This window comes from Schistocerca piceifrons, chromosome X, assembly GCF_021461385.2.
Source record: "Schistocerca piceifrons isolate TAMUIC-IGC-003096 chromosome X, iqSchPice1.1, whole genome shotgun sequence".
Taxonomy (NCBI): domain Eukaryota; kingdom Metazoa; phylum Arthropoda; class Insecta; order Orthoptera; family Acrididae; genus Schistocerca; species Schistocerca piceifrons.
In genome coordinates this window covers 903,603,103-903,612,617 of record NC_060149.1, presented here as the reverse complement: position 1 = coordinate 903,612,617, position 9,515 = coordinate 903,603,103, and the positions used below count along the sequence as shown (strand labels likewise).

At 35.8% G+C, this 9,515-nt stretch overlaps 1 pseudogene; it reads right to left on the bottom strand.

Annotated features, from left to right (window-relative positions):
• Positions 1-8,932: 8,932 nt before the first annotated feature.
• Positions 8,933-9,051, bottom strand: LOC124723685 (annotated as a pseudogene).
• Positions 9,052-9,515: the final 464 nt, after the last annotated feature.

Below are 9,515 nucleotides of genomic sequence, written 5' to 3'. Positions count from 1 at the left end.
TGAAGTAGCTGTTTGAAGGCTTCTTCAAAGGTAACTCTTGTTGAAACATGTTGAGATGTCCAGTAATGGGAGTTGTTGAACTTTAAGTTTAGTCACTGAAGTATATAGCGATGAAACTCGCCAAAAACAGGAAGAGAAAGGCAGCAATACTGGAGATACTGTGGGAAATGCTGAAATAGCATATGAATGTCTCGCCTGACATTCAGAAACTTTGTAAATCAAATAGTGTCTAGTAAATTTACTCTTTATTACTAATCATTAGTACCATTAGAGAGTAAGTTGTTTAGGATGTAAATATTAGAATTTCAATGTTAGAATGGACAATTTTTATATCTTAGCTCCGCTGCTTAGAAAGAAAATGCTGTCAGTCCTGTTTATTGCAAAAGGAGTTATGTCTCTTACATATGTTATATTGTCCCATTTTATATGTGTGTTGTTCACAGTCCCTGCTACCATCCCTGCCCTGAGGAAGTAATTACAGAATCAATAGAATCATTGGATAATGTTACATTTTGTGTGTGTGTGAGTGTGTGTGTGATTCTGATGAAGGGCTGTTTGGCTGAAAGCTTTGTTTGACAGTCTTTTTGTTGTATCTATCTGTGACTCAGCATATCCATTATGGATTTATTATAATGTCCAGTTTTCTGTGTCTTTTGTCATTTATGTCCTTGTCCCCCACTGCCACCCAAAGAAACTGATAAATGAAATTGGTCTTATGAATTGTGTGTGTGTGTGGGGGGGGGGGGGCAGGGGGGGGGGGTAGAGGCAGAGGGGAAGGATTGCACTGCTCAGATAGGAAAAATCTATCTTAGTATTAAGAAATCCCAACCTAATCATGGATTTGCGATTATAGATTTATCATTGAGTCAACATAGCAGAATTAAAAAATAATTTGAAAGTGATGAATGAAATCAAAATATTTTGTGATTGGCTCTGCATGGGATCTGAACCCTATCACATTGATCTTTTTTTGTTGTAATATATTTGGTTCCACTAATGCAAAACTTCAGAAAGAGTACACGAGATGAAAACTCCATGTATAAGGGGCAGTCAAATGAAAACAAGACTGATGGAAAAAAGTAACTAAACTGTTTAGTATTTCAAAAGTAATCACCATAGCTATGAACACATTTATGCCACAGTTAGACAAGAAGGTCAATTGCTTCATGGAAAACTATTTGTGGTTGTCTATGAAACCATGATTGTACCCATGTGTGCACCTCTTGGTGTGAACCAAACGAATGGCCAAGAATGTTTCTTTGGGGCTCCAAAAATATGGAAATCACATGACGAGAGATTGGGACTGTATAGCGGTTGTGTGAAGGCTTCCCAGACAAAACTCTGTAGCATAGTTTAAGCATCCTGCCAATACAATGCCTGCCAAAGTTGTATAGAGTACGCTGTAGAAGTTTCCCTGGGAAACACATGTTCTCCGTATAGTCCCAATCTCTCCCCATGTGATTTCCAAATTTTTAGAGCCTTGAATAAAGACATTCATGGCTGTCCCTTTGCTTCAGATAAAGAGGTGCATGCCTGGCAACTGCAAACATTTTTCCACAAAGGTGTTGACTGTTGTAAGGCAATTACAGTGGAATAAATGTGTTAACAACTATGGCAAGTACTTCTGTATTAATGAATAGTTTATTTACTTTTTTTTCATCTTTTTTGTTTTAATTTGGCTGCCCTTGTATGCCACTCTCTCTTAAGTTTGCTTTTGTGGATCTGTGTACTATGTACACAATGCTCTATTATTATTTTACAGCATTTTATTTTTTTAATACTGTGTTCCCCTCAGAAACTTGCAGCTGTGTGCTGGGTTAAAAATATCCCGAATTTGATAGGTTTTCATAATCCAGCTAGATTATCTGCAGTGCTAAAGCAATCAACAGTAGCTGCATAAACACTGATTGATATGCACCATTTTGGATTTGACAACTGCAGACTCACTTTTTTGAGGTGGGGGCAGCAGAATACATGCTTCTATTGTACAGATGATGAACTTAAAACTTAGCAAGTTCGAGTAATTCCATTTGCTATAAATCTACTTCATAGATAACTTTCTTATTTCTTTTTTATATTATGTTGGTAGTAGATGTACCACATTTACATAAAGCACCAGAATTTGTATTTAGGTGATGTTTCATCAGTTTATCTGAGTTTTGCTAATGCCAATGGTATAGTTAATTTTTCACTGTACATGTTATTTTAAGAGAAATCTGTAATTTTCTTTATTCAGAAGCCATATGCTCAGGAAAATGTTGTGAGCTAACAATTGTTTATTTCCAGAATGGCATAAATTATTTAAAAGCCCTCATTTCACTCTATCAGTAAACATTTTATTATTTGTGAAAAGTCATTAACTAAAATGTTATTCATAATTAAAGTGTCCACAACCAAAAAATAACATTACTGTTTTGACCTTTAAGTATGTTTATAAAATCATAGCTGTAGTTATAACTTTCTTACTGCAATTTTTCTGAACCAGAAAATAGCTTTGGTTATCAGAGTAGTTTGACAATTAAGAAATTAAGAAAACTACTATCCTGTTAAATTTACAAGATGCTTGGTAAATACCTATGGCATATAATATTTACAAGATGCTTGGTAAATACCTACGGCATAGATAATCCAAATTATTACTTGCTTCCCCATAATGTCAGTGCCACTAATTTCAAAATTTTTCTCTATATAGCAATAGGAATTTAGGTCCTAGTAATCGTTACAGTAACTTCTCCGTGGCAGAGTCATATTTATCTATTTTCATCTTAATATCTCAATGTAAAAATTCATAGAGTGCACTCATCCATTCCACATTTCAATGTCAAAGTCACTAATATGGGCAGATCTTACTGTTACAGTCAATCAGTGTGGTTATTTAATAGACTTGTTCGGAAATCTGTCTTTAGTTGTCCACATAACTTCTCTGTGTTAAAGTGTTAGTAAAGCTTCAGTGACTGAGTTCTTTCAAATGCTATTTTCTGAAGATTTACTTTTTTATAGACTTGGATGACAACTTCACCATGGAAAGAACTTGTCACTGTTTAGAGTTCATCAAGTGTAGTATCTGACTTTGTTTATTTGAACTATAAAAATAGTAATAGCAGAAGTTAATCTTTATCATTGTGTGTTTTGGCACTAAGAAATATGAAGTGATCTCAAGTTGAACTCAATGATGTCATGTCCTTCACTGAAATATTAGATTAAATCTTCAACCAATTTCAAAGAATGAGACTTCAAAAGTTTAGCATCACAAAAGATTTCCAGCAATATAATGCATAGTAATGTTGCATAGTGTGTTTAGTTTTTCACTGGGCAACTGCAGAATCCCTAATGATGATGAAAAGCTTTCTAATGATGCACTAAATATAAAATGTGGCTACCCATACAACTAAGTGTGAGAGGAGTGCACATTAAATAAAGCATTTTGTAAGCAACTTCCTTTCCAACTGGAAAAGCAGGTTGCCCAAAACTGCAATACTAAATGCTATGCTGTACAGTGCACTCATTGACGCTTGAAGAGTTTGTTTCTATTTTGTGAAGTAAATGAATCATATGAGGAATGAGTCAATTTTGTAAAGATTTCTGTTCTTCATATACAAGATATGCCTGTGAGAGTTACTGTTAAGTCAATTATAAGTTCATCAGGCAAACTTAGGAAAACTAAAATTACAAATGGGGGCTAGATACCTATACAAAGTGCTAATATGCACATCTTACAATGAAATTCTGGAGTAGTCTACATAATAATGCAATGAGTTTGTTGAGGCGATGAATTCATAAACAATAAACACATTCCAACTATAGGAAACCTTGGCTAAATAGTGTTATACTGCTGAAGGCCAAATAGAATAAATAAAAAAGTACATGAAACCTTTCACTGCATTTGCATAAGTTTCTGGATTAAAATTATCTTTGACAGATGAAAAATATTGAATTCAGTTTGTGTTAATCACCAATTTTTTCATTAAACAAGGATAAGCATTATAGCTCTTGGATCAAACATAATTCCCTCCTTTTGACAAAATGGTAGCATGTTCTGATAATAGTATTTCTTTGGGTTAGTACACACAGGAACAGAACACTGTTGTTGTAAGAGAGAGCAGCAACACTTGCACCAGATCTACATCCATGAAGATGCTATCCAGCATAAATATTTTGTGATATCTACCTAAGACAAAGAGTTACAAAAAAGGACTCTGGGTTAAGTAGGTATAATCTTGTGTAGGAAGGACCTCATGTCAGGACATGATCCAAGAAAACATAAAAAAGATATTTACTTTCACAGTTACTTTTTATTTTTCATATACCATTAAGATTAATCAAATATGTGTAATAAGATACCTGATCACAATACCATTGCTTCAGACAAACAAAAATTTATGAATAGACACAAGTGGTACAACAGCCTGCCAAGATATTTTAAGAGCAGTAACTTAAATTTATACAGGTATAGTGAATAAGCAACATGGATTGTGAACTTCTCAGTACTGTATGGCATAGTCCAAAATAAAAGAGCTGTGATTTTACAACTGAGAGATAGCGGAGTCAAACTGAATCTTACAATTCTGCAAGTGGCAACAACTACACACGTATTGCAGTAAACTATACAATAATTCATGATTTCAGTTTCAGATATCACTATGAGTGATTGACACTTACAATGAAAAACAAATTAGTACATTTTATGTACTCACGTAGAAATGACAAAAATTGTTTGTGTAAACATTTTGAAATCCCACTTGTGAAATGTGCACAATAATATTTTAGAGCCATGCTGGGACATAGTAGAGTGAGGATAGTGAGCTGCTAGTTGCAGCACCTGCAGGCTATGCTGGGGCTGTGGGGGAACTGGAGTAAAGAAAAGAAGGGAGAAGGGAAAAGGATTCTGCCGGTGGGATAGAAAGTTGTGTAGGGCTGGATTGGGAGCAGGGAAGGTTGAGATCAGAGCGGTGGTGTGGGTGGTAAGAATCCAGTCAGTGAAGCAGTCATTGAATTTGAGCATATAATTTTGAGTGGCATGCTCAGCAAATGGGTGATCCAGCTGTCTCTTGGTCAGTTTGGCGCTGGCCATTCATGTGGACACACAACCTGGCAGTGGTCATAGCCATATAGAATGACAGAAAGTAGTTGCAGATAACTTGGTAGATCACATGACTGGTTTCACATTTGTCCCTGCCTCTGATGGGATGGGAGATGCCTGGGACAGGATTGGAGCGTGTTGTAGCATGGGTCAGGTTTTGCATCTACTAGAGAATAAACCCCATGGGGCAATTGGTTTGGAGTAGGGGTGGAATAGGGGCAAACAAGGATATTGGGTGAGTTGGGTAGGCAGTGGAATACCTCTGTGTATGTGGGGGGGGGGGGGGGGGGGGGATATATTTTTCATTTCAGGACATGATGAGAGGTAGTTGAAATCCTGCCGTTCTCTGAAGTATCATTAATGAACTCTGATGATGGCAGAAAAATTGTTATGAACTATCATTAACACAATACAAGTCATCCAATCTTAGCATTTTAAGAAAACTAAATTGTGTGGTTGCCTTAGTCTTAAATCAATATTTATGTCTCCAAGAACATATATCCTTCCCTTAGACCATTTTGTAAAAAGTAAGTCAATTTTCTCCAAGTATTGTCCAAATGCTTCAATGTTAGTATCTGGCATACAGTACAAAAATATAGTTATGATTTTTACTGTGGGCTGTAACAGTGCAGCTGCTTCCATTGCTTTTTCTAGGCTTGTATCATCCACACTAAGGACACGTATTGCACAAGTACTGTAAGCCCACTAACGTGATTTATGTAGTCTCTTCTATGATGCCTCTTTGGTAGCACATCAGTCTGAAGTCATAAAGCTGAAAATCTTAATGAGTTCAGGATGGAATTTGCTCAAAAATGTACACACCATCACAATTTTGGTTTCACTTTTTCATATATTGTCTTCAAGGTCATATTGTTGGATAATGGCCAATTTCATAACTTCAGGGGAAAAAAAATTACTATTCAAGATAGACTATAATAATTAATAATAATTTGGCTAGTAAAAAGTGTAGTGATCTAGGACATTTTATGCATCTGCATTGGCACTAATCTGTTTATGGGTACAAGAGCAGTACTGAACATCATGGGAGATCACGCAATATTCATAACTAATGGCTCAATCAGTTAATGAAGTAAGCTACTTTGTGCATAAAAACTGGAGTAACAGAAGTATAGCAGTCAAAGAGGAAATCTAATAAGCACAGAGTCAAAATATGCAATGTAAAATGTGTCTGCTTCTGAACTTTAATGAATTATCTTGTAAGTTAATTTTGTCCATAAAATTTTAACAATGTTAATGAAAAGTTGGAATGCTAGTCTTTACAATGAGTGCTATCATCCTTACCAGATCTATTTATTAGCTCAAAATATTTTCACTGCTAATTACCATAGTAAAATATTTAATCACACATAACTTTTAATTAACATAGTTTTAAACAAAACTAACTGTATTTTTGCTGTCAGGTACTGAGACTACAACTGTAACCATGAAATCTGACCTAAATAACAAATGGGCAGATTTATGTCTACATCACATACAAATATTACAGAAAATCAGAACCAAAAGATGCCCAGAGACAGAAAAGAGAGAGAAAAATTATTGGTAGTAGTTGAGGTGTAATTAGAGCAGGTGGTGGATGCCAGCTTGATCTGCCACTGTATGCCAGGACCATTCTCCATGATATGTACAGTTGTAGTTTATCTTAACTGAGTCAGTGTTTATTAACACATAATGTAGTCTTCTTGTTTACACCTAACAGAATACTAAAATTAACGATTTCATTTTTTAATGACCTGACATTTATATACAAGAATAATCATGAGTCATCACCACAAAGGGGTGAAGGTTGATTCTTAGACAGCAGCACATCATTGTCTTCACTTTATACATAGTCTTCTGTTATAAGGAGATTGTGTACATACGACAGCAGCTAGCTCCTTGATTGCATTGAATCCAGATGCTCCCAGCAAAGTAATTTGCTCAGGAGTACCCATAAAAAAATCACTATTCCTTTCTTGTTCTGGCAGACTTTCATACAATGACATATTTGTTTTCATCCAAATTCTGCATATTTGTTTTTTGCAATGTCCTACTAATTTAATTGAACATTTGTAATACTGTCCTATGAAAGAAATGTAATTTTTCTTTTTTCATGGATTTGTCTATGCATTTGTAGCAGTAACAGTAAATATGGAAAGATGACCAAATAATGTAATACTTAAATTTCAGTCATTGCATGGAATGTAAACAAACATTGATATACTGAATTCATGTAATAATACCAGTTAGATCTTCTCAATTATTTATCATGAAATAAACTAGAACTATTTATTGTATATGGTTAAAAGACAGTATGACATTCCCCCACTGCATTTTTTGTAGATTACGTACAATGCACTCAAGAGATATGTACAATGCACCCAAGAGATACTTGTTTATTATCCCGTATGTGCTTTCTGAGTTTACCCTGCAGTTCGTTTTTATAACAAAAAGTGCACTAAATATGGCATGAACATAGCCATCATGCTACTATATAAATCAATATGTTACATCTAGCTCCAAATAGCTTACCACCCCCACAGCCTCACGTGTGTCTACCTTTTTTGTTACGAAGGTGTGACCATCTTAGTCTGCAGTAATCTACTGAGCAGTGTGCTTGGTCCACTATCAGCAGTTGCATTAATTGTTAAACGGATGATTTTCTTATTAGGCACTCCAGGCAGTTACATTATTAGTCATACTGGGACCAGCTCTCCATATGATCTTTTGCAGACTCGCTAACTGTAGCTCAGGAGTTCTCCTTTTGAGTAGGCCTCATCCATTGAACTGAATCCTCCCTACCAGATAGTGCTCGCACACAACGAAACTGCAACCACTTCCACTGTACCCACCCATACAATACTATCTGCACAGGTATGGAATAATACTTTACTCTTAACACTCTGCTTCCACATTCAGCTTGGCCACATGCAACCGAACTGTCACCCAGCCACCCTAACCTAATCCTCTGGTTACAGTACAGATCAGTCATCACAACAAAACACCTATTCAATCTTGTTCATTTAGGGAGATAAAGTAGGTGTTTACACAACCTGAAAATTAATTTGCATAAGAATATAGCGTCTGAAATGTAGTGTTACAGAAGAATGGTGAAGATTATATGTGTACACTGGATAACTAAATAGGTGGTACTGAATAAATTTGGTAACAAGAGAGATTAATGGCACAACTAAAAAATGGGACTGACTGTTAGGACACATCTCAAGGCATCAAGGAATCGTCAAGTCAGTTTGGTATTGGTGGGAAGTGGGTGAGGTAAAAATTACAGAGTCTCACCTAGGTTTGACTATTGTAAGCAGGTTCAAATGGATGGAAGTTGTGCCTCATCAACATGTAATGGAAGCTGTGCCTTATAACAAAATATATCCAAGTTTCCTGAGTAAATTAATTACAGTTACAGCCAATGCTTTTAAGTGTGGTATCCTAATGGATTTTTGCATCAGTACGAATTGTCAGAATAGCTTCTAAAGGGTATGAAATAAATGTCTGTATCATTATTATTTTAAATTAACTATTCTCATTTCCAAAATTTACTATCAACAAACATTTGATACAATAGTCAGTGGATGTAGACCCATTTATGACATGGTTCCAGCATGTTCAAGAAAGCGTAAAAAAAAAAAAAAAACCACCATCTGAACAGCCCTTCAGGCACAGTTGTACTAACTGGCTGCCGAGTCATCCTCAGCCCTTAGGCATCACCAGGTGTGGATACAGAGGGGCATGTGGTCAGCCCACCACTCTCCCAACTGTTGCAGCTTTTGTGACCAGTGTTGCTAGTTCTCAGTCAAGCAGTTTCTCAATAGGTATCACAAGGGCTGAGTGCACCTTGCTTGCCAACAGCACTCGGCAGACCCAGATGGTGACCCATTCAAGTTCTAGCCGAGCCCAACAGCTCTTAACATCAGTGATCTGACAGGAACTGGTGTTACCACTGTGGAAAGGCCATTGGCCAGGAAAAATATTGGTTTCATTTTTTATTGTGTTCTGACCAAAGGAAACTAGAGTGCAATAGTCTTGCACATGTTCCTTGATGTATTACATAACTTACAGACATCTGCGTGTTTACACAAAAACATTAAATACAATTTTTTTTAAATCATTATGGGCTCCAAATATTTAGGTTTTCTGTGTAATATTATCACTCCTAGCAGATTTGTATGTTTGTGATATATTTTATTTCAGTGTTACAAAATCACTAATTAAAACATGTATTTGAACACAGGAAGCAATCTGTACAGGATACTCCCTCAAGCAAAAATTCACATCCTTTGACAGTACTTTGCCAACGGTGTTACTAATGCAATATACCCTATGCCCTTTGTCACTGCAAACCTAGTTGAACCTGGAATATTAGACAATGAATGCCAGTGTAATAAAATCTCAGTCAATACTATAATGTTTAATACAATTACAA